The sequence below is a fragment of the Odocoileus virginianus genome, chromosome 20 (genome assembly GCF_023699985.2).
Source record: "Odocoileus virginianus isolate 20LAN1187 ecotype Illinois chromosome 20, Ovbor_1.2, whole genome shotgun sequence".
NCBI lineage: Eukaryota > Metazoa > Chordata > Mammalia > Artiodactyla > Cervidae > Odocoileus > Odocoileus virginianus.
The window spans coordinates 9616544-9642287 of record NC_069693.1 but is presented as its reverse complement, the minus strand read 5'-3'; the positions used below and the strand labels follow the sequence as shown (position 1 = coordinate 9642287).

The 25744-nt window shown below is 39.7% G+C and overlaps 1 pseudogene; it reads right to left on the bottom strand.

The window, feature by feature from the left end:
- Positions 1 to 927: 927 nt before the first annotated feature.
- LOC139029844 (cleavage and polyadenylation specificity factor subunit 2 pseudogene) lies at positions 928 to 3510 on the bottom strand (annotated as a pseudogene).
- Positions 3511 to 25744: the final 22234 nt, after the last annotated feature.

Genomic DNA, 25744 nt, shown 5'->3' with positions numbered 1-25744 from the left:
TCCATGACTCTTCCATTCTTTGGAACACACTTGTGTGGTTACCTGAATCTGCATCTCCCAATTTGCAATTCTTTTTTTTTTTTCCTTGTCCAACTTCAGTATTATTTTTGTAGCAACGTGTATAAAATTCAACCACTGTTTGGGCAACCTTAGGAGAAAGTGAGCCTAAGAGATGAACACATTTACATCTCTTAATTATACTGTTACCTTATAAAAATGTGAGGTTCAACATTTGTTCCCCTGAAAGCAAAGCACTGAACAGTCTCCAATACAGTAACCAAGCTGTGAGTTAAGATGTGTTTAAACATATGTAAGACCTTTAAGACTAGTTTTTTTTTCAATTACATATATCCAAATGACAGTGTTATAATTCAAATTGAACAACAATAACAGGAACAAAATCTTTATAAAATAAGAAATGGGGGAAATAAAAACTGACTTCTAAACCAAATGTACCCTATTTCACGGAAATGAATCACTGGGAAACATGCCACGGAGAAGAGAGGCTCCACATGAAGAAAACTGCATATAGGAATTCAAGAGTTACAGCACATACTCTTGGTTTTTCTGTTTTTTAAATACATAGGCCTCAAAAAACTGTTTTATCAGTTTGTGGTTTTTTTTACAGCACATCTTTTTAAAAGAAATTCCTACTTTTCATTCCAGAAAATATAAGAAACTGTTTGCAAGAATTCATGCAAACATGCTTCTCTAAGGCCATGAATGGGTTGCTAAGTTGCATTGTTTAATTCAAGTAAAAGCCCTTCTAAAATAAGGGGTCTGTAAAGGAAGCCAGTTACCTTCAACTCCAAGGCCTATGCACTTGTAAGGATCGCTGACACTCTGAAAGCCAAAAGGCAGCATGCTCATTTGAGCATTAGCAATATGGTTTCTATTTACATTTTTAAAAATCAAATGCATGTTAAGTTTTTCTGGCAGATTCTTTTTATATGTTACAAAACGAAAAAGCAAAAGCTTAGAATAAGAATCCTTTTTTCTTAGAAAGGTCAAACAGATACTTTTTGACATCATGTCCTTTACGCAATGGCATACTGTTCATATAAAAGGTCTCTTATCCTATAAAAATCTTGACAAAGGCAGCCTTCTAATCCAGTGCGTCCAGTTTCCGTTCTACGGACTGCCACTTGATTGTTGCAAACAAGCACGCCTCCTACGAATTCAGCTTGGATCCCCTCCCGTAAAAGAACTTGTTTGAAGTCCGACAGTCTTGGTTCATTCATAAAAACAGACTGATGTCCAGGAACCTCATGAGGTGGTAAGGGTTACAGAGTAGGAATGATCTCACTTTCTTCACCTGTTTCTTTCTCATCGTCTCCGAACAGACTTTTCATGGCCTTCTGCTGTGCTATGACACTAGAATCTGAAGGCGCATTCACCTGCATTTCGGAGTCTTCGCCATCATCCTTTAGTTCTCCTTCTTCTAAAATAACTCCTGTGTCCACTTTGGAAACTCTCATGTCTAAGACACCATCTATCCAAGCTAGTTCAGCATCTTTTGCCTTACAAAACTGAAGGGAGCTGACAAGTAAATCTTTTAATCTCACCTGGTAGATGTGAGTTTCACTAGTGGCATCGACTGTTTCGTGCAGCTTTGGCATGTATACTTTAATATCTTTCCCACCGAATGCACGACAGCACTATGCAAGATCCTGACTGGCTTCTGGCGGTCCATGGACAATGATTAACTGGCGTGGTTTCATCTGATTGATGATCTTTTTAATGGAATCCCCATCAGAGCGTCCTTCATAGTCTATGTAAGTAACCCTGGCTTTTATTTCAATAGATTCTGTTGTAGAAATACACTTAGTAGGAACATCAGATAAATCCTGATCCATGGGTTCATCTCCATTTGTCAGGCCAGACTCTAATTTGCTTTTTTCTTCTTCAGTAGCTTGAAGTTCTGGCACTAAGAAATCCTCTGGTTTGATAATTTCTCCATATTCATCCATTTAATTCTTTCTTCTGGGGCAGGAAACATAGGATAAGACTTTTTAGCCTGCTTGAAGAAACTTCCTTTGCGACTGCCTTCACCTTTCATCATCAGGTCATGCTTGGTCTTATGCGCTGAGGGCTGGTCAATATCTTCCTCAGCATCACTTTCATCACTGGAATCTATGTCTGCCTCTTTTGACTGCTCGAGCTTTTTAGCAGCTTCTTTCTTTTGTTTCTCTTTTTCCAAGTATTCTTCAAGTTCTTTCCCTTCAAGTTTCACACGTTTCCTCAACTCTATTTCTGTAACTTTTTCAGAAGGATTATCAATTAGGAAACGTGCTAAAGTCCCAGGAGTAGTTCTGTAAGTTAGAATGATCGAGTTTTTAGGATCCTGGCGCCACTGAATAAAGAGATCCCTTGAAAATCCACATTCCAGGTCAGGTTGTCTGGCAAGTACAACTTTAGGGCTAGGTACTCGAGCCAAGTCAGAAAGACCATGACATAGAGAGAGATGATGAAACTGAAATGGATTATTTCTTTTGTCTTCAAAACACCTCATCAACTTATCACTCATCCATTCTACCTGGGACTTAGAAAACTCCACCACATTATAACTGACATTATTGAGGAGTGCCAATGAGTAAACGCCCAATCCAGCATCTTTAGTTCTCCAAATCTGATCAAGGAGTTGAGCAAGTTCCAGAACTCTGCCTGCAGTGTCCACTGCTATTAATACGTTTCCATCACCTCGAAGTGTTTCCAGGACATTTGTCAGAAGCTGCTCATCTCTTTGTTTTCTCCTGGGCTGCACATAGGTAGCATTAAATGAGTCTGTGATAAGTAAGGAGGGTCTGCTTAGCATTTCCAGGGAACATCCATTTAAGTGGATCTCCCTCTTGTGGTTGAAGTCAACTGCATAAACAATTTCTTCTTCTCCATCTTTGACTATTTTCCATATTGTTCCACCTATCATATGACCAGCTGGCAGAGGTGTGATAGACAAGCCATGTCCTTTACCTTTCAAATTCACAATCTGAGAGAATTTTAACTGTTGTATCTTATCAAAGGCTGCATCCACATCATCTAGGGTAAAGAGTGTAAAATCTTCTGTATTGTGTCGGGACTGATAAAGGTCATACATGAACATCTGTCCCATTTTATAAACGGGAATGGTTGCATAGATGGCGCAGTTCAGACTCAACTTTCCAACAGCATAGGGGAGGGCGCCAAGATGGAGGGGGTCGGGATGAGACAACAAGACCGCATCAATCTGGTGAACATGCTTCCTCAGGGAATCTATAATATCCATAGAAAAGTGCTCATCCCAGCCACAGTCCAATAAAAATCTAAACTCGTCGACTTGGAGAAGATAGCAAAGAGCAGATTCTTCTTGGACCCCAGAAAGGGTGGTTAATTTGATAATAGATGTCATTTTTTCAGTCCAACAACAACAATCCAAAAGGTTCTTTTCATACTGTTCACGGGGTTCTCAAGGCAAGAATACTGAAGTGGTTCGCCATTCCCTTCTCCAGTGGACCACGTTTTGTCAGAACTCTCCACCATGACCCGTCCATCTTGGGTGGCCCTACACGGCATGGCTCATAGTTTCATTGAGTTAGATAAGGCTGTGGTCCACATGATCAGACTGGTTAGTTGTCTGTGATTGTGGTTTTCATTCTCTCTGCCCCCAGTATCTCAGTTGTATTTGAGATGAAACACCATGAATTCAAAGGAAGACTTCTTTACATATCATATAAATTCCTTCTGAGCGGGGATTGCTGACCATTTCACCTCAATTATCTGTCACAGCCACTCGTTCTCAATCAGGGCTGCATATGCTGATGACAACTACGGGGAACCATGCAAAATCTCATCAGTCCTCCCCCAACGCGGTCCACTGCCCTTCCCAACCCCCTAATCGAATCCACGTTCAAGAGCGAGAAAAGTTGACGTTGGTTCAGCAGCGCCGGTGACGATTAGCCAGAGAAGCCCCCCAATCCCAATTTGCAATTCTTAAGACCCCGGATAACCTCTTATTTGCAGCCTCCCACATTATATTTTGGTTAACCAGGAACCCATGCGGGACATCTCACTCCTCAGCTTTCCCTTTTAAGCTTTGTGATTAGTTCATTATGGGCCCCAACTGAACTGCCTTGGGCCACCATGGTGCACGAACATTGTATGGGGTGGGCCTTCCAGGGAATCTACCAACTGGCCCAATAATAACTCCTTGGGAAGGAGGTTTGGGAAGAGCTCCAGGTCTGCTCTGCTTCCTCCAGGACTGGAAGAATAGGCTTTCAGTTTCCAAGGCTACTGCTGAGCTGGAGAGTGGGAGGTGGGCCTGAGCTAAGGCAAAACCACAGACCTTCCTCTCCTGACTGAGATTCAGCTATTTTTCTTGACTAAATCCTCCTGGGTTGCTGCAGGCCTTTGGTTAACTTCCAGAGTTCTGGAAAAAAGTCAATTCCATATCTGCCAGTGTTTTGTTTTTTTTGTTTTCTTTTTTTTTTTTTTTTAATGTAGAGTGGCTTTCCAAAGTTGTTAACTCTACCGTTTTGGCCAAACATTTCTATATAAGTATTTCCATGGATTAATTTGTCCTACATCAACACCCAGGAGGGTACTCACTGGGGCACAGGAAAGACAGTATATTAAGGTTTTTAAAAAAAACAGCCAGATTTCCCCCCTCCCAGTAAGTTGTACTGTTTTCGATACAAACTTCAACTTTATGATTCATAATGTCACATGAACTGAATCATACAATTGAAATGTCATATAACTAAATTACATTTTCATGTAGGACTTACTGATTTAACATGAAGTTGAGGTTCATCAATATTGTTAATTTTATGTTTATCAATTAATTAGAATTCATTAATCAGTTCATTCTCCTTAAGATTCTATTTCATGTTATGGCATGGATATAAATTTATGATATGAATCTATCACAGTTGTTTACCTATTGACCTGCTGATGGAGCTTTCAGTTTATTTTCAGCAGTTGGCACTTATGAATAAAGCTGCTATGAACATTGCATACAGATTTTTGAAAGCATGTTTTCATTTCTTTTGGGTCACTGCCTAGGAGTAAGATTGCTGGGTCTTAGGGTACATTCTAGTCATTCTGATAATAACCTATCAAACTATTTTCCAAAGTGCTGTTAAATTTTATGTGAGTTCCAGTTGTGCATCCTGAGTAGAACTTCCTTCCTTATTAATTTGATCCATTCTAATAGGTGTGTTGCTGTTGTTTCATCACTAAGTCATGTCTAGTTCTTTTGTGATCTCATGGACTGTAGCCCACCAGACTCCTCTGTCTGTGGAATTTTCTAGACAAGAATACTGGAGCAGGTTGCCATTTCCTACTCCAGGGGATCTTCCCAATCCAGGGATCAAACCCATGTCTCTTGTATCTGGTGCATTGGCAGACAGATTCTTTACTACTAGCGCCACCTTGGAAGCCCACACAATGTCATAATCTACCTTAAAATAATGCTATGTTGCTTAAAGAATGATGTCAGATCATTACAACCATGTGCTTCTAGTTTCTCCCTTCTGTCCTTTATGCTATCATTATACATTTCACCCCACACATGTAATAAATTTCAGAAATATTTGTGCTTCAAATAGTCTGTTTCTTCAAAATTTATTTAAAATATCACTATTTTACTTTAGAATAAAAATGACTTTATAATAATAAAGAATATTTTGATGTTTAATTCTGTGAATTAAAGTTTTTTATTTTGAGGATTCCACTGCTTTATTTATATATTGGCCATTCTGTATGGCTTGTGGGAATCTTAGTTCCCTAACCAGGGATCGAACCTGAATACCCTGTACTGGAAGCGCAGAGTCTTAACTATTGGACGACCAGAGAGTTCCCAAATTCTGTGAATTTTAACACATATATAAATGCGTGTAAGCATCATACTCAGAATACAAAATGGTATCTTCACACCAAAAAAAACTTCCTTATGCTATCTCTTTATGGCTGCTCCTCATCACACTGATAACCCCTCAAAACCAGTGATATGCTCTCTAACACTACGGTATTGTCTTTAGAGAATGCCATTTAAATGAAATCATATAGTGCTTAACATTCTGTAACTGGATTCTTTCAATTAAGATAATTCCTTTAAGGAACTTCCCTAGTGGTCCAGTGGTTAAGATAATGATATAATGCCTTTAAGGAACTTCCCTAGTGGTCCAGTGGTTAAGATAATGCAGAGGCCCTGGTTTCCATCCCTGGTCAGAGAACTAGACCTCACATGTTGCAACTAAAGATCTTACATGTTGCAACTGAGGGTCCTGCATACTGCAACTAAGACCTGGTGCAGTCAAATGAATAAATAAATTTAAGTTTCATTCAGTCGCTCAGTCGTGTCTGACTCTTTGCGACCCCATGGACTGCAGCACGCCAAGCTTCCCTGTCCATCACCAACTCCTGGAGCTTGCTCAAACTCATGTCTGTTGAGTCAGTGATGCCATCCAACCATCTTGTCCTCTGTCGTCCCCTTCTCTTTCTGCCTTCCATCTTTCCCAGCATCAGGGTCTTTTCCAATGAGTCAGTTCTTTGCATCAGGTAGCCAAAGTAATCTTAATAAGATTCATCAAAGTTGTTGTGTATATCAATGGTTGGTTCCTTTTTATGGCTGAGTGGTATGTCATTGTGTGGATATACTGCAGTTTATTTATCCATCCACCCTTTGAAGGGCATTTGGGTTATTTCCAGTTACTGACAATTATGAATAAGGCAGGTATAAATATTCATGTACAGGTTTTCAGTCGTGTTGGACTCTGCAACCCCATGGACTGTAGCCCACCAGGCTCCTCTGTCCATAGAATTCTCCAGGCAAGAATACTGAAGTTGGTAGCCATTCCATTCTCCAGGGGATCTTCCAAATCCAGGGCTCAAGCCCAGGTCTACTGCATTGCAGGCAGATTCTTTACCCTCTGAGCCACCAAGGAAGCCCTTTACTATAAGCTTAAGTTTTCATTTCTCTAGGAAAGATTGCTGAGAAGAGTACTCTAGAGTATTTTTTAAATTTGTTGCACTTTTCTAATTGGTTTCCACCAGTGTTGTTCAGTTGTGAAGTCTAGTCCGACTCTGCGACCCCATGAGCTACAGCATGCCAGGCTTCCCTGTCCTTCACTGTCTCCCTGAGTTTACTCAAACTCATGTCCATTGAGTCAGTGATACTGTCCAACCAACTCATCCTCTTGTTGCCTCCTTCTCCTCTTGTCTGTACCATTTTCCATTCCTCCCCTCCCCAGTCATACATGAGAATTCCGGTTGCTCTGGGACCTCATGATAATTTGGCATTTTTCCTATTTTTGTTTTGTTTTTAAAATTATTTTTAATTGGAGGATAATTGCTTTATGGTGTTGTTGGTTTCTGCCATACATCAACATTCAGTTCAATTCAGTTGCTCAGTCGTGTCCAACTCTTTGTGACCCCATGAATCGCAGCACGCCAGGCCTCCCTGTCCATCACCAACTCCCGGAGTTTACTCAAACTCATGTCCATTGAGTCGGTGATGCCATCCAACCATCTCATCCTCTGTCATCCCCTTCTCCTCCTGCCCCCAATCCCTCCCAGCATCAGGGTCTTTTCCAATGAGTCAGCTCTTCGCATGAGGTGGCCAAAGTATTGGAGTTTCAGCTTCAGCATCAGTCCTTCCAATGAACACCCAGGACTGATCTCCTTTAGGATGGACTAAAGTCCAAGGGACTCTCAAGAGTCTTCTCCAACACCACAGTTCAAAAGCATCAAATTTTCAGCGCTCAGCTTTCTTCACAGTCCAACTCTCACATCCATACATGACCACTGGAAAAACCATAGCCTTGACCAGACGAACCTTCGTTGGCAAAGTAATGTCTCTGTTTTTTAACAGGCTATCTAGGTTGGTCATAAGTTTCCTTCCAAAGAGTAAGCGTCTTTTAATTTCATGGCTGCAATCACCATCTGCAGTGATTTTGGAGCCCCAAAAATGAAGTCTGACACTGCTTCCACTGTTTCCCCATCTGTTTCCCATGAAATGATGAGACCAGATGCCATAATCTTAGTTTTCTGAATTGTGAGCCAACTTTTTCATTCTCCTCTTTCACTTTCATCAAGAGGCTTTTAGTTCTTCTTCACTTTCTGCCATAAGGGTGGTGTCATCTGCATATCTGAGGTTATTGATATTTCTCCTGGCAATCTTGATTCCAGCTTGTGCTTCTTCCAGCCCAGCATTTATCATGATGTACTCTGCGTATAAGTTAAATAAGCAGGGTGACAATATACAGCCTTGATGTACTCCTTTTCCTATTTGGAACCAGTCTGTTGTTCCATGTCCAGTTCTAACTGTTGCATCATGACCCCCATATAGGTTTCTCAAGAGGCAGGTCAGGTGGTCTGGTATTCCCATCTCTTTCAGAATTTTCCACAGTTTATTGTGGTCCACACAGTCAAAGGCTTTGGTGTAGTCAATAAAGCAGAAATAGATGTTTTCCTGGAACTCTCTTGCTTTTTCGATGATCCAGCGGATGTTGGCAATTTGATCTCTGGTTCCTCTGCCTTTTCTAAAACCAGCTTGAACATCTGGAAGTTCATGGTTCACATATTGCTGAAGCCTGGCTTGGAGAATTTTGAGCATTACTTTACTAGTGTGTGAGATGAGTGCAATTGTGTGGTAGTTTGAGCATTCTTTGGGATTGCCTTTCTTTGGGATTGAAATGAAAACTGACCTTTTCCAGTCTTGTGGCCACTGCTGAGTTTTCCAAATTCGCTGGCATATTGAGTGCAGCGCTTTCACAGCATCATCTTTCAGAATTTGAAATAGCTCAACTGGAATTCCATCAACATTCATCAGCCATAGATGTACATATGTCCCCTCCTTCTGGAACCTCCCTCCCACCTCCTACCCCGTCCCACCCCTCTAGGTTGTCACAGAGCCATACAACAAATCTGCTCTGGCTACCTATTTCACATGTGGTGGTTTGTACACTTCCATGCTGCTCTCTTAATTCATCCTACCCTATCATTCCCCCACTGTGTCTACAAGTCTGTTCTCTATGTCTGCATCTCCACTGCTGGCCTGAAAATGGGTTCATCAGTACCATCTTTCTGTATTCCATATGTATGCCTTAACATATAATATTTTTCTTTCTCTTTCTGACTTACTTCACTCTGTGTAGTAGGCTCTAGGTTCATTCACCTCATTAGAACTGACTCAGATGCATTCCTTTTTGACTTAGTAATATTCCATTGTGTATATATACCACAACTTCCTTATCCATTCATCTGCCAATGGACATTTAGGTTGCTTCCATGTCCTAGCTATTGTAAATAATGCTGCAATGAACATTGGGGTCCATGTGTCTTTTTCAGTTACGGTTTCCTCAGGGTATATGCCCAGTGATGGGATTGCTGGGTCATATGATAGTTTTATTCCTAATCTTTTAAGGAATCTCCATACTGTTCTCCATAGTGGCTGTATCAATTTGCAGTCCCACCAACAGTGCAACAAGAAGGTTCCCTTTTCTCCACACCCTCTCCAGCATTTATTGTTTGTAGAGCTTCTGATGATGGCCATTCCAACGGGTGCTAGGTGATAACCTTGTGGTAATTTTGTTTTGCGTTTCTCTAATACTGAGTGACACTGAGCATCTTTTTTTGTGTGTTTATTAGCCATCTCTATATCTTCTTTGGAGAAACACCTGTTTTGGTCTTCTGCCTACTTTTTGATGGGGTTGTTTTGTTTTTCTGGTAATGAGCTTCATGACCTGCTTGTATATTGCTCCTATTTTTTATTTAAGGCTTTCTAACAGGTGTGTGAAAGTGAAAGTCACTCAGTTGTGTCCAACTCTTTGTGACCCCCGGACTATACAGTCCATGGAATTCTCCAGGCCAGAATACTGGAGTGGGTAGCCTTTCCCTTCTCCAGGGGATCTTCCCAACCCAGGGATCAAACCCAGGTCTCCCACATTGCAGGCAGATTCTTTACCAGCTGAGCCACACGGGAAGGTGTGTGGTGGAATCTAGTTGTGGTTTAACTTATAATTTCCTTAACTGCTAATGATGTTGTATATATTTTCATGTACTTATTTGTCATCACTATATCTGCTTTGGTGAAGTGTACATTGCTTTTTTTTTGGCCCATTTTCAATTGGGTTGTTGGTTACCATTGAGTTTTAAAGTTCTTATTGTTGAGTTTTGAAAGTTCTTTATATATTATGGAGAGAATAGTTTTTGAATATGTGTTTTGCAAATATTTTCTTCCTGTTCATTGCTTGTTTGTTTCATTCTCTTAATGTCTTTTACATAAGTTTTAAAATTTGATAAGATTTAATCTATGAATGTGTTTTTATATGGAGTGTACTTGTGGTGTCAAGTCTAAGAATTCTTTGCTTAATCTCAGATCCCAGAGATTTTCTCTTATGTTTTCTTTTTAAAATTTTCCCCACTTAAAAAAAATATTTTATTGGAATATAGTTGATTGACAGTGTTTTAGTTCCAGATGTACAGCAAAGTGAATCAGTTATACATATATCCTCTTATTATAAATTTTATAGTTTTGTAGTCATATCTGTAAGTCATGGCTAATTTTTGCATCAGGTGTATGTTTAAGTTAAGGCTCATCCTTTTTCTGCACTGGAGGTCAATTGTTCAAACACCATTTGTTGAAAGACTGTCCTTTCTCCACTGAATTGCTTTTGCCTTTTTGTCAATTTGCCAGATTTATACACGTACATTTCTGAACTTTCTGTTTTCCACTAATCTGTGTGTCTCCCCCATCACTATCACAACATTCTTGATTCCTGTAGCTTTAGAGTGTCTCTCAACATCAGGTAGTATGTTTCTTCTAGTTTACTGTTTTAAAATAAAAACTTGTCTGTTTCTTTGCTTTTCCATATAAATTTCATTTATTTTTAATTGGAATATAATTGCTTGGCAGTACTGTGTCAGTTTCTGCTGTACAGAATGTGAATCAGTTATAAGCACACATCTATCCCCTCCCCTTTGAGCCTCCCTCCCACCCCCCTAGGTCATCACAGGGCGCTGAGCTGAGCCCCCTGGGTGCAGATAAGCTCTCACTGCCAGTTTCACACATAGCAGTGGATACACGTCAGTGCCGCTCTCTCATTTCGTCACAGCCTCTCCTTCCCTGACTGTGTCCACATGTCTGTCCTCTACGTCTGTCTCTATTCCTGCTCTGCAACTATGAATATTTGTTGTTCATCAGAACCATTTTTCTAGATTCCATATATGTTAATATATGATATTTATTTTTCTGACTTCACTCTGGATGACAGACCCCAGGTTCATCTGTATCACTACAGATGACCCAATTTCATTCCTTTTATGGCTGAGTAACATTGCATTGTATATATGTTCCAGCACTTCTTTATCCATTCTTCTTTCGATGGACATTTAGATTGCTCCCATGTCCTGGCTGTCGTCAGTAGTGTTGCAATGAACCCTGGGGTCCATGTGTCTTTCAGTTATGGTTTTCTCAGGGTATATGCCCAACATTGGTTTTGCTGGGTCATATGGTAGCTTGATTTTTAAATGAACCTCCATACCGTTCTCCATAGTGGCTTTATCAGTTTACATTCCCACCAACAGTGCAAGAGGGTTCCCTTTTCTCCATATCCTCTCCAACATTTGTTTGTAGATTTTTTGATGACAGCCATTCTGACCAGTGTGAGCTGATACCTTGTTATGGTTTTGGTTTACCTTTCTCTAATAGTGATGTTGAGCTTCTCTAATACTGAGTGATGTTGAGCATCTTTTCATGTATTTATTGGCCACCTGTATGTTTTCTTTGGAGAAAAGTCTGTTTAGATAGTTTCTGCCCATTTTTTGATTGGTTGTTTGTTTGTCCTTTTGATATTGAGCTGCATGAACTGCTTGTATATTTTGAAGATTAATCCTTTGTCAGTTGCTTCACTTGAAAATATTTTCTCCCCATTTCTGAGGATTGTCTTTTCGTCTTGTCTATGGCTTTCTTTGCTGTGCAAAATCTTTAGAGCTAATCCACATCTGCGGGCTTCTGTGACAACTCAACGGAATCCACCTGCAATGCAGGAGACACAGGAGATCTGGGTTCAGTCCTGGGTCAGGAAGATCCCTTGGAGAAGGGGATGGCAACCCACTCCAATATTCTTGCCTGGAGAATCCCATGACAGAGAGGAGACTGGTGGACTACAGTCCATGGGGTCACAAAGAGTCAGGCCCCACTGAGCAACTACACATACACGCACACAATCTGTATTTTTAAAATGCTGCTGGGGGACTTTCCTGGAGGTCCAGTGGTTAAGACTCTGAGCTTCCACTGCAGGGCGTGTGGGTTCAATCCCTGGTTGGGGAACTAAGGTCCTGCATGCCTTGTGTTAATGCAAAAAAAAAAAAAAAATGCTGCTAGAAATTTGATTAATGTTGCATTAAATCTATAAATCAGTTTGGGCATAATTGATATGTTTACTGTGTTGAGTATTCTAATTCATGAACACCGTATATATCTTCATTTAGGTGTTTTTGGTTTCTATCAGTACTTCGTAATGTTTAGCACGCAAATTCTCTACATGTTGTTAGATTTAACCTAATATTTCATTCTTTGGAGAGATTGTAAATGGCATTATTTTAAAATTTTGTGTATTCCTAGGGCATAGAAATATTATACATTACTAGGGAAGTGAAAATTGGACTCTTTCAGACCCCACAGACTATAGCCCACCAGGCTCCTCTGTCCCTGGGATTCTCCAGGCAAAAAGTTGTGTTCAGTCATTCAGTCATGTCTGACTCTTTGCGATCCCATGGACTGCAGCATGCCAGGCTTCCCTCTCCTTCACTATCTCTTGGAGTTTGGTAGGATATTGAAATATAATTGATTTGTGTTTTTGTACTTATTGGCCTTATATCAAATAACCTTGATATACTGCTTCTAAATTCTAGATGTTTGTAGATTCCTTAGAATTTTCTTGGGTAGATAATTATTTCTTCCTTGCCAATCTGTATACCTTTCTCTCCCTTGCTTTGGTGTACTGGCTAAGACTTCCAGTACAATTTTGAATAGAAGTGGTGAGCATGAACATTCTTGCTTTGTGCCGTCACATGGGAAAAGCCTTCAGTCTTTACTAAGTATGATGTCACCTGCTGGGCTTTCTACATGCCTTTCATCAACTTGAAGTTCTCTTCTTTCCCTAGTTTGCTCAGAGATTTTTATCATTACTGGATGTTTTATTTTGTCAGATGCCTTTTCAGTATCAATTGAAATGATACAATGAAATGTCTTTTCTTCCTGAGACCAGTATTGGTAAACATTTTCTAAAAAGGTGTGTGTGTGTGCATGCTCAGTCATGCCTGACTCTTTGCAACCCCACGGACTGTAGCCCACCAGGCTTCTCTGTTCCTGGGATTCTCCAAGCAAGAATACTGGAGTGGGTTGCATTTTCTCCTTCAGGGGATCTTCCTGACCCGGGAATAGAACCCACATCTCTTGTGGCTCCTGCACTGGCAGGCAGATTCTTTACCACTGAGCCACCCAAAGATAAGAGAGTAAACATTTTAGACTTTGTGGGCCAAGAGGGAAATTGAAGATATGTGTGCATTTAAATCAGTGGTCCCCAACCTGTTTTGGCACCAGTGACTAGATTCATGGAAGACAGATTTTTCATAGACAGGAATAGAGGAGGGTGAATGGTTTCAGTATTATTCAAGCACTTTACATGTATCATGCATCAGCTTTACCTCAGACCATCAGATTCCGGAGGCTGGGGACCCCTGACTTAAATAACAAGAAAATTCTTGCTCTAACTCACTCTGTTTGCCCTGGTGGGCTTCTGAGGTGGTGGGCACACTTTGTGTCCGGCTGCCATCACTTGGAGACATTCTTAGACTATAGAGCATCTGGCCTGAGGAGGAAGGGCCTGAAGGGCGGAGTCTCTTCAACATAAACAGTGGCACAGAAAATCAACCTCAGACAAGGCCACTTTGTTACCATGATACATACATCAAGGCAAAACCAAGCCCACTGTGCAAAACACTGCCTCAACAGTATAAAAATAGCACCCAAACAAAAATGATCAACTAGCCCCCTCTCCTGGTTGATCTGAGTAACTGCCTTTTTTTTTAAGTGTCATTAAAAAGCCTTGGTCTTGTTTTCTCTTTCTGTATTATTGTTCAGTCAGCTAAGTCGTGTCCGACTCTTTGTGACCCCATGAACTGCAGCGCACCAGACTTAAGATTTATTAATTAAACTCAAACAGAATTATGTCCTTTGAGTGAGTCTATGAATCTTTTTCCTACAGATTTGATAATTTCTATTCATCTGTCTTTGAGACCACTGATCAACTTTTTACATTCTGCTCTTTCAGTAATCTGGCAAACTCACTTCAGTTATTATATTTTGAATTAATAGATTTCGTGGCTTTTTTAAAAGAGAAGTTTTATGTTTACCAAAGAAAAAGAGGCAGATAGTAGAGTCCCCATGAACCCTGTCTCCCTGTCCTTCTCCCTTCTCCTCACCTATTTCCCTCATTGCTAACATCTGGCATTAGTGTGGTATACTTGTACAATTGATGAACTAATATTAAACATTATTATTGGCCATACTGCACGGCATGTCAGATCTTAGTTCCCCGATCAGGGATTGAACCCACATCCCCTGCAGTGGAGCACAGAGTCTTAACCACTGGCCCACCAGGGAAGTCCTGAGTGTTGTGATTAACTAGAAAGTCTACAGTTTACAGGAACATTAGCTCTTCCTGTTGTATAGGTCTGTGGGTTTTGACAAATGCCTCATGTCATGTATCTCGCATTACAGGATCACACGGGATAGTTTCATGGCCCTAAAACGTCTCTGTGTTCCTCTTCCTTGCTTGCTGCAAACCTCTGACCTTTTTATGGTCTCCATAGCTTTGCCTTTTCCAGAAAGTCATACAGTTGGAATTATACAGTATATATGATTGTTCAGCCTGGCTTCGCTTACTTAGCAACATGCATATAAGGTTACTTCATGTCTTTTGGTGGCATGATCATTTCTTTTTTAAAAAAGCATACCATTCCATTGTATGGATGTACCATAGGTTGTGTATCTGTTCACTTATTCAAGGAACATCTATCTTAGTTGCTTCCAGTTTTTGGCAATTATGATTAAAGTTGCTAAAAACATTTGTGCAGGTGTTGAGTATGCATAAGTTTTCAACCCAGTTGGGTAGGTGCCTGGAAGCATGACTGCTGGACATACAGAAAGACTGTTCAGCTTCGTAAGAAACTGCCGAACTGTTTTTCAAAATGACTGCACCATTTTGCTTTCCCACCCAAGATGGAAAATCTTTCCTACTGCCTCCACGTTCTTAACAGCCATTTGGTGCTGTTTTTTGATAGCCATGCGGATAGTCAGTATGAAATTGTATCTCATTTTAATTGCAGCTCCCTGATGACCCGACATAGAACACATTTTCATATGCTTATTTTCCATCTGTCTATCTTCTTTGATGAGGTGTCTATTCAGATCTTTTGCACATTTTTGATTCGTTCTTGTTGACGTTTAAGAGCTCTTTGAACATTTTGGATACACATCCTTTATTAGAGATGTGTTTTGCAAGAATTTCCTGAGTCTCTTGTTTTTTTCCTCTTCATAGTGTTTTGTGCACAACATAAGTTTTCAATTTTACAGAAATATAACGACAATTTTTTTCTTTCAAGGACATGTGTTAAGTGTTGTATATTCTTTTGGTGCTGTGTCTACAAACCCAAGGTCATCTAGAATAGGTTATCTTCTAGAAATCTTATAGTTTTATATTTAAGTTTGTGACCCACTTTGATTAATTTTCTTGTGAAGGGTGTAAGGTCTGTGACTATATTCTTTATTTTTGTTTTTCTCACATGTGGATGTCCAATTGTTCCAGTGTCATTTGTTGAAAAGACTTTCTTTGCCTCTTTGTCAAAGAGCAGTTGACTAGTACTTGTCGGGGGTCTGTTTCTGGGCTCCCTATTCTGTCCCACTGATCTATTTGTATATTCTTTTGCCAGTATCACACCTTAAGTCTATACCTTTATATACAGTCAGGTCCTCTGACATTCTTCTTTTGTTGGCTTCTGGATCCTTTGCCTCTTCATATAAAATTTAGAATCCATTTGTCAATATTCACCAAAAACAAACGAACGAACAAAACAACCAGACTGGGATTTCAGTTGGGACTGCATTGTCTGTAGCGCAGCTAAGAGAACTGAAATCTTGAACATGATCCATGAACATGGACTCTCTCTCCATTTATTTAGATATTTTGTTCCTTTCGTCAAGATTTTAGTTTTCCTATGGATTATGTGCATATTTTGTTAGATTTATATTTAACTAATTAAAATAGTGTTTTGTTTTTTAATTGAAACTCCAATTGCTCATTGTTGTCATATAGGGAAGCAGTTGAATTTTGTATATTGTAGACTCTGCCTAGCTATAATAATTTTTACTTCCAGGAGTTATTATTTTGTTGTCAGTTCTTTGGGATTTTATACGTAGACCATTACATCATCTGTGAACAAAGACAGTTCCACTTCTTTCTTCCCAAGCTTTCCTTATTTTATTACATTTAGCTAGGACTTCCAGTGCAGTGTTGAAGAGGATTGGTGTAGGTGGACATTCTTGCCTTGTCTTGGTATTTGGGGGAAAACATCTAGTTTTCCACCATTATTATGTTGCTGAAGGTTTTTGTAGATGTTCTTTGTCAAGTTCGGAAAGTTCTATTCCCAGTTTACAAATGGTGTTAGAATTTATCAAATGTGTTTTCTGCATTTATTGATATGGTTGTGTGACTTTTCTTTAACCTGTTGGTGTGATGGATTATTTTAATATTCAGAAATTAAACCACCTTTGTATACCTGAAATAAATCCCACTTTATTATGGTATAAATTCTTTTCATACATTGTTGGATTTGTTTTGCTAGTATTTTGTTGAGAATTTTTGCATCTTTGTCCATGAGAGAGATTTGCCTATAGTTTCTTTCTTCTAATATCTTTACCTGGCTTTGATATTAGGGTAATACTGCCCTCATTGATATCCCTCTGCTTATATTTTATGGAACAAATAATATCAATTTTCTATAATTTCTTCTTTAAATGTTTGGTATCTTCACTGATGAAACCCTCTGGGCCTCACTTTTTGTGAGTTTATTACCACTGGTTCAATTTCTTTAACAGACACAGGCCTAGTCAGATTACCTATTTTATTCTTTAGTGTGTCTTTCAAAGAGTAAGTTCATTTCATCTAAGTTATTTTCAAGTTCAGTGAGATACTTTTCTCTGTCATTTTCATTTCTGTTACAGTAATCTAGTAAATTTAGCTTAGGATATATATATATTTTGTTAGTTCTTGAATTTTTATTTTGTTCTTTTAGTATAGTTGCAGTTTCTCAGCTGAGATTTCTTATTTCTTCCTTCACAGTGAGTATATATCCCTTTACATGTTAAGTATAGTTATAATTGCTTTTAAAATTCATTATCTAATTGCGATATCTGGATCATCTCATGGCTGATCTCTACTGATCTCTTTTCTCTTGAGAATGAGTCATGTTTTCCCATTTCTTTCATCTGTCTAGTAATTTTGGATTATTTCCTAGATATTGTCATTAATATATTGAAGAAACTGGATTTCATTGTGTTCCTCCAAAGAGTATTGATTTTCTTTTAAAAAAAAAATGTGTTTTTATTAGGCACTTAATTTAAAGCTGGATTCAAACTGAAAATTCTTTCCTGTGAGTAACAGCTCAAACTTCAGTTCTCTCTATATTGACTGGGTAACTTTAAGTCTCCTCTGCCTTTTAGAGTTGAGTTTGGGGCTTTCCCTCTCTGGCTTGCTCTTTTCCAGGCTATCCTACGCGTATCATTTTCCAGCAGCAGTTGTACAGACCTTGAACTCTTTTATAGTTTTCCAGGTGTTAATGTCCAGGATACAGTCTAAAATTTTAGCTGCCCTAGATTTGACTGGGACTTGCTCTCAGGGTAAAAGTCATAAAAAGCAAAAAACTGATCCTGTCATTTCCTTTTTCTCAGTATTGACCTAGTCCCAGGATAGGATAAGTAGGATGTACCTACTTTTGTTCACTCGCCATTGCTTTTATATAGTTCAAAATTTTTTTTAATTTAAAATATTTAGTATAGAATTAATACTTGCTATCCATTGGAGTTTTGGTACAATAAGAACTTCCTTTGAACTTCAGCATATTTAAAATCTTCTCTCGTCTCATCACGTCCTTCATATATGGTTACTCGTTTACATGTATGTCTATCCCAGTAAGCAGTGTATCCCTCAAGTGTTTTCCAGCTACATCATGACGGCTTGTGAGATGCTTCACAGATAACTTGTTCTGACAATTGCTCAGTCTCCAAACTCAGATATTATTTTTTAAAGATCCCAAGAGCGTTGGTGTTATTACCATAATAGCCCTATTCTCACCAGAAGAGCCATGTTCTTTAAGTGGAAGACAAAAATTGGAGTTGGAGTTGGTATGCTTAAAATTCATTTTGGTCACAGCCTATCTGAACCACACACTATAGACAGCGTCATCCCCCACATATTCCTAACCTAAATTCCTAGCTCTTGCTTGCGTCTTCTGTAACAAGTGGAGAAAATAAAGTCTGTTCCCCAGTGCTAGAGGCTGACATGAGAGACAGCTCTGGACAGCAGGACAGAAACGGAAGCCCACCCTTTTCTAGACGCAGGAGCAAACACCTTGAATGGCAAAGAAGACAGGAGGTGCTCAAGGAGAGTGAAGAAGCTGAGAGCAGTGGGCTTCAGGTCCTTGTGCACTGTTATTAAAGTGAGAACAAAGTGGGAATAAGCTGGGGAAAGCAGAGCTGGTGATTACCGAGTGGAGGAAGCATTTGAACTTGAGATGCTAGAGGGGTTTCGACCGGCAGTGAGGTGTCGCCGTGGAGGCAGGGGCGGCGGCACTGTGGAAGACAGGAGCCCCGGAAGCAGAAGGGTGGAGGGACTGAGGGCTTTGGAAGTGGGTGTGTGAATCTTCAAGTAGCGTGGCTGCAGGAGTGAAACCAGTTCTGGAGATAAAACCTTCAAGGAATGAGGAAGGGTGAACAGATTGGTAGGTGGCTGTATGGAGAAGGCATGGTGGGTAGTTTGACATGAAAATGAATGCTGGAGGGGTGGGAACTGGAATTTCAGAAGATAGTTTGGAAGGAGAAATGAATAAGACACCCACCCCATGTCCAAGCCTAGTGGGACAAGGACTGTGAGAGAGAACACAGGAGACCACTTGAAAGAGATAAAGAGGAGAGTCCTTAGGGGCGGGGGAAATACCTTCACTGAAATTTCAGAATATTTATTAAGAATGCCTCATTTATAGGCAGAAATATATAGTATAAATAAGATTACATGTTAATTATTAGTATACATTAATATGGGCTTCCTGGGTAACTCAGCTGGTAAAGAATCCACCTGCAATGCAGGAGACCCCAGTTTGATTCCTGGGTCAGGAAGTTCCCCTGGAGAAGGATAGGCTACCCACTCCAGTATTCTTGGGCTTCCCTGGCAGCTCTGATGGTAAAGAATCCGCCTGCAATGTGGGAGACCTGGGCTTGATCCCTGGGTCAGGAAGATCCCCTGGAGGAGGACATGGCAACCCAGTCCAGTGTTCTTGCCTGGAGAATCCCATGGACAGAGAGGAACTTGGCGAGCTACAGTCCACGGGGTCACAAAGAGTCGGACACAACTGAGCGACTAAGCACAGCACATACATTAATATACATATTATTAGTATACATTAAAATGATGTAAGTATTTATAAATACATATATCATAACTAGTAAATTGTCCAAGTCTTAAAGCAACCACATCAACTACAGAGCTCTGCTATAAACTTTCTGACCCCAAATGTCTATACTAACTCTTTCTATATTATATAATTCCTGGCATATTTTTGATATAAAGAAAAATGTAAGAATGAAACAAATATCGTTTTATAAGCTACCCAGCTTTTGTTGCTGTTCAGTCACTAAATGGTGTCTAGCTCTTTGCGAACCCATGGACTGCAGCATTCTAGGCTCCCCTGTCCTTCGCTATCTCCAGATGCTCTTGCTCAGATGCAGGAGTATTGAGTCAGTGATGCTGTCTAACCATCTCATCCTCTGCCACCCTCTTTTCCTTTTGCTTCAGTCTTTCCCAGCATCAGGGTCTTTGCCAGCTTTTGTAAATCCACCCAGTTTCCACCAGGTATTAGAGTCTCTCCATTCCTATGGTCTACCTACCCGAAGGAATATAACACAGTCATTAAAGATTAATTTCATGAAGAATATGGAACATTGTAAAGCACTTACTGTGTAATTCCAAGGCGGTAAATAGCCCACTTTAAGTATCTGAAGAGGGACTTCCCTGGTGGTCCAGTGGTTAAGCATCTGCCTTGCCACACAATCAGGTGTGATTTTTACAGTGACATTGTTTAGCAATTCTAAAGGGACTTACTGTGTTTTGGAAAGTGAAAGTCACTCAGTCGTGTCTGACTCTTTGCGACCCTATGGACTATATAGTCCATGGAATTCTCCAGGACAGAATACTGGAGTGGGTAGCCTTTCCCTTCTCCAGAGGCTCTTCCCAACCCAGGGATTGAACACAGGTCTCCCCCATTGCAGGAGGATTCTTTACCAGCTGAGCCACAAGGGAAACCCAAGGATACTGGAGTGGGTAGCCGATCCCTTCTCCAGCGGAGCTGCGTTTTGGAGGACAGAACAAACGAGTCAACAGACTGATGACTGGGCGCCAATTTCTGACTATTGGAGAAAGAAGTCAATATGGAATAGGGAAAGGCTGGAAAGACTTACTTGAAATGGAAGGTGTCAGCATTTACACACATACACACGAAGGACTGCTACCCTAGTAACAGAACAACGAGTGGTTCCCCCACTCCGAGGACTCAGGGCTCTGTAGAGTCTGTGGCTCCAGCACACAGTAAGACAAACCTAGGATCCTAGCGTGCCAGAAAACAAGGGTTCATACTGAGGGAGAGACATGGGGGAGAGGGGAAGGCTCTTCTAACGGCAGAGAGCCAACTGCTAAATGTAAACAGGATGATAGAGTAAGAAAGTCATCCTTTTGCCATCATCACAGTGATAACTGGTTCCGAGAAGAATGCAAAGACTAGAAGGTGAAGGTTATGATGAGAGTTGTTGTTACACAGTCCCAAAGATTTCCCCACAGATTAGTTATTAATTTCAAAGGCAAACAGCAATTTCATGCTGAAGAAATCTAGTAGTTATCAGTGTATCCAAGTGACTGAAGTCACCATCACTAATGAAACAGATGCATTGTTTTCTGTTCTAATGCACTGGGAACCATGCATCACTCATAACACTCACGTGACAAATGTTTAACGTGAAACGATGAGGACTCAAAGCCCCAGTTAGGAACATCCTATAAAATAACTAGCCTGTGCTCTTCAAAAAGACCAGTTTGATGGAAGACAGAGAAAGGCTGTGGAACTGATCCAGATTTAAAGACTAAAGAACATGACAATCAAATGCAGGTTATGACACATCTTTAGATCTGGAAATAGGGGGAAAATGTTATACACACACACACACACACACACATATGTATGTATGTATGTGTGTGTGTGTGTATATATAGGGATAACTGGAATTTGAATAAACTGTAGATTAGAAAATGTTGTAGCAATGTATGATAGTCTTATTATGTGTGCAAATTCTTTGACATTCCTCACCTCAGGTGGGGTCCATATCCCCTCCCCTTGCTCCTGGCTGGCTTTTGTGACTGTCTCAACAGACTGACTGACATTATTACTTCCGTGGTCAGATCAGCAAAGGCCATAGTGCTTCCGCCGATTTTTCTCAGCAGACTCTCAGCTCCTTGTACTGTCCAGTTACCGTGATGTGGTCATGCTGGAGGCCACACAGATTTGTAAAGACAGGCCAAGGCTGCCTGGGTTCTCAGTTCAGCTATTAGGTAAATAGGTTTGCTTGCAGTCACATTACTCAAAAAAAGTATATTTGAGATTTCTATTTTTCTTCTGAGTGTTTAGAATGAACTACTCTAAAAACATTTCAAAAAATTAAAAATGTACAGTAATGCCCTTAGGTATCTGATATATCTATGACATATATGTATGATATGTATATGATCTAGTTACCTTTAAAGGGAGGGTATTATGTGAAACTTATTCCATACAAAATTCTATGTCTCTGTGCCCACTTTCCCCAGGATATTCGGCATACCTACTAATGTCAGTAACTGTGAATCTACCTTTTCCCATTGGGTGTTGTATCACATTCCATCGAATGGATAAGCCACAGATTGTTTTGTCAGATCCAGCTGATGAATGCAGCACATGCTGTTACCAATGATGTGAACGGTGAACACCCTTCTATGTACATCTGTGACACAGGTTTACATGCCATGAGATAAAGCAGTTAAGATTCAGCTGTAAGGGATTTTCATTCAGTAATTTTGCTGTCCCAGTTTTACTGCTTTGGTAAAATGGGTAATGGTTACTATAAAATAATTTTTCAAAAAGCAGTGCTAAGGGGAAGATTCATAGCATTACAGGCCTACCTCAAGAAACAAGAAAAAAGTCAAATAAATAACCTAACTCTACACCTAAAGCAACTAGAGAAGGAAGAAATGAAGAACCCCAGGGTTAGTAGAAGGAAAGAAATCTTAAAAATTAGGGCAGAAATAAATGCAAAAGAAACTAAAGAGACCATAGCAAAAAATCAACAAAGCTAAAAGCTGGTTTTTTGAAAAAAATAAACAAAATTGACAAACCATTAGGAAGACTCATTAAGAAACAAAGGGAGAAGAACCAAATTAACAAAATTAGAAACGAAAATGGAGAGATCACAACAGACAACACTGAAATACAAAGGATCATAAGAGACTACTACAAGCAGCTCTATGCCAATAAAATGGACAACTTGGAAGAAATGGACAAGTTCTTAGAGAAGTATAACTTTCCAAAACTGAACCAGGAAGAAATAGAAGATCTTAACAAACCCATCACAAGCAAGGAAATCGAAACTGTAATCAGAAATCTTCCAGCAAACAAAAGCCCAGGACCAGAAGGCTTCACAGCTGAATTCTACCAAAAATTTAGAGAAGAGCTAACACCTATCTTACTCAAACTCTTCCAGAAAATTGCAGAAGAAGGTAAACTTCCAAACTCATTCTATGAGGCCACCATCACCCTAATTCCAAAACCAGACAAAGATGCCACAAAAAAAGAAAACTACAGGCCAATATCACTGCAAAAATCCTTAACAAAATTCTAGCAAACAGAATCCAACAACATATTAAAAAAATCATACACCAGGACCAAGTAGGCTTTATCCCAGGAATGCAAGGATTCTTTAATATCCACAAATCAATCAATGTAATACACCACATTAACAAACTGAAAGATAAAAACCATATGATTATCTCAATAGATGCAGAAAAAGCCTTTGACAAAATTCAACATCCATTTATGATTAAAACTCTCCAGAAAGCAGGAATAGAAGGAACATACCTCAACATAATAAAAGCTATATATGACAAACCCACAGCAAGCATCACCCTCAATGGTGAAAAATTGAAAGCATTTCCCCTGAAATCAGGAACAAGACAAGGGTGCCCACTCTCACCACTACTATTCAACATAGTTTTGGAAGTGTTGGCCACAGCAATCAGGGCAAAAAAAGAGGTAAAAGGAATCCAGATAGGAAAAGAAGAAGTGAAACTCTGTTTGCAGATGACATGATCCTCTACATAGAAAACCCTAAAGACTCTACCAGAAAATTACTAGAGCTAATCAACAAATACAGTAAAGTTGCAGGATATAAAATTAACACACAGAAATCTCTTGCATTCCTATACACTAACAATGAGAAAACAGAAAGAGAAATTAAGGAAACAATACCATTCACCATTGCAACAAAAAGAATAAAATACTTAGGAGTATATCTACCTAAAGAAACAAAAGACCTATACATATAAAACTATAAAACACTGATGAAAGAAACCAAAGAGGACACAAACAGATGGAGAAATACACCGTGTTCATGGATTGGAAGAATCAATATTGTCAAAATGGCTATACTACCCAAAGCAATCTATAGATTCAATGCAATCCCTATCAAACTACCAACGGTATTTTTCACAGAACTAGAACAAATAATTTCACAATTTGTATGGAAACACAAAAAACCTCGAATAGCCAAAGTAATCCTGAGAAAGAAGAATGGAACTGGAGGAATCAACCTGCCTGACTTCAGACTATACTACAAGGCCACAGTCATCAAGACAGTATGGTACTGGCACAAAGACAGAACTATAGATCAATGGAACAGAATAGAAAGCCCAGAGATAAATCCACGAACCTATGGTCACCTTATCTTTGACAAAGGAGGCAAGGATATACAATGGAAAAAAGACAACCTCTTTAACAAGTGGTGCTGGGAAAACTGGTCAACCACCTATAAAAGAATGAAACTAGAACACTTTCTAACACCATACACAAAAATAAACTCAAAATGGATTAAAGATCTAAATGTAAGACCAGAAACTATCAAACTCCTAGAGGAGAACATAGGCAAAACACTCTCCGACATAAATCACAGCAGGATCCTCTATGACCCACATCCCAGAATTTTAGAAATAAAAGCAAAAATAAACAAATGGGACCTAATGAAACTTAAAAGCTTTTGCACAACAAAGGAAACTATAAGCAAGGTGAAAAGACAGCCCTCAGATTGGGAGAAAATAATAGCAAACGAAGCAACAGACAAAGGATTAATCTCAAAAATATATAAGCAACTCCTCCAGCTCAACTCCAGAAAAATAAATGACCCAATCAAAAAATGGGCCAAAGAACTAAACAGACATTTCTCCAAGGAAGACATACAGATGGCAAAAAAACACATGAAAAGATGCTCAACATCACTCATTATCAGAGAAATGCAAATCAAAACCACAATGAGGTACCATTACACGCCAGTCAGGATGGCTGCTATCCAAAAGTCTACAAGCAATAAATGCTGGAGAGGGTGTGGAGAAAAGGGAACCCTCTTAACACTGTTGGTGGGAATGCAAATTAGTACAGCCACTATGGAAAACAGTGTGGAGATTTCTTAAAAAGCTGGAAATAGAACTGCCATATGACCCAGCAATCCCACTTCTGGGCATACACACTGAGGAAACCAGATCTGAAAGAGATACGTGCACCCCAATGTTTATCGCAACACTGTTTATAATAGCCAGGACATGGAAGCAACCTAGATGCCCATCAGCAGACGAATGGATGAGGAAGCTGTGGTACATATACACCATGGAATATTACTCAGCCATTAAAAAGAATTCATTTGAATCAGTTCTAATGAGATGGATGAAACTGGAGCCCATTATACAGAGCGAAGCAAGCCAGAAAGATAAAGACCATTACAGTATACTAACACATATATATGGAATTTAGAAAGATGGTAACGATAACCCTATATGCAAAACAGAAAAAGAGACTCAGATGTATAGAACAGATTTGTGGACTCTGGGAGAAGGTGAGGGTGGGATGTTTCAAGAGAACAGCATCGAAACATGTATATTATCTAGGGTGAAACAGATCACCAGCCCAGGTTGGATGCATGAGACAAGTGCTCCGGCCTGGTGCACTGGGAAGACCCAGAGGGATCGGGTGGAGAGGGAGGTGGGAGGGGGGACCGGGATGGGGAATACATGTAAATCCATGGCTAATTCATTTCAATGTATGACAAAAACCACTGCAATGTTGTAAACTAATTAGCCTCCAACTA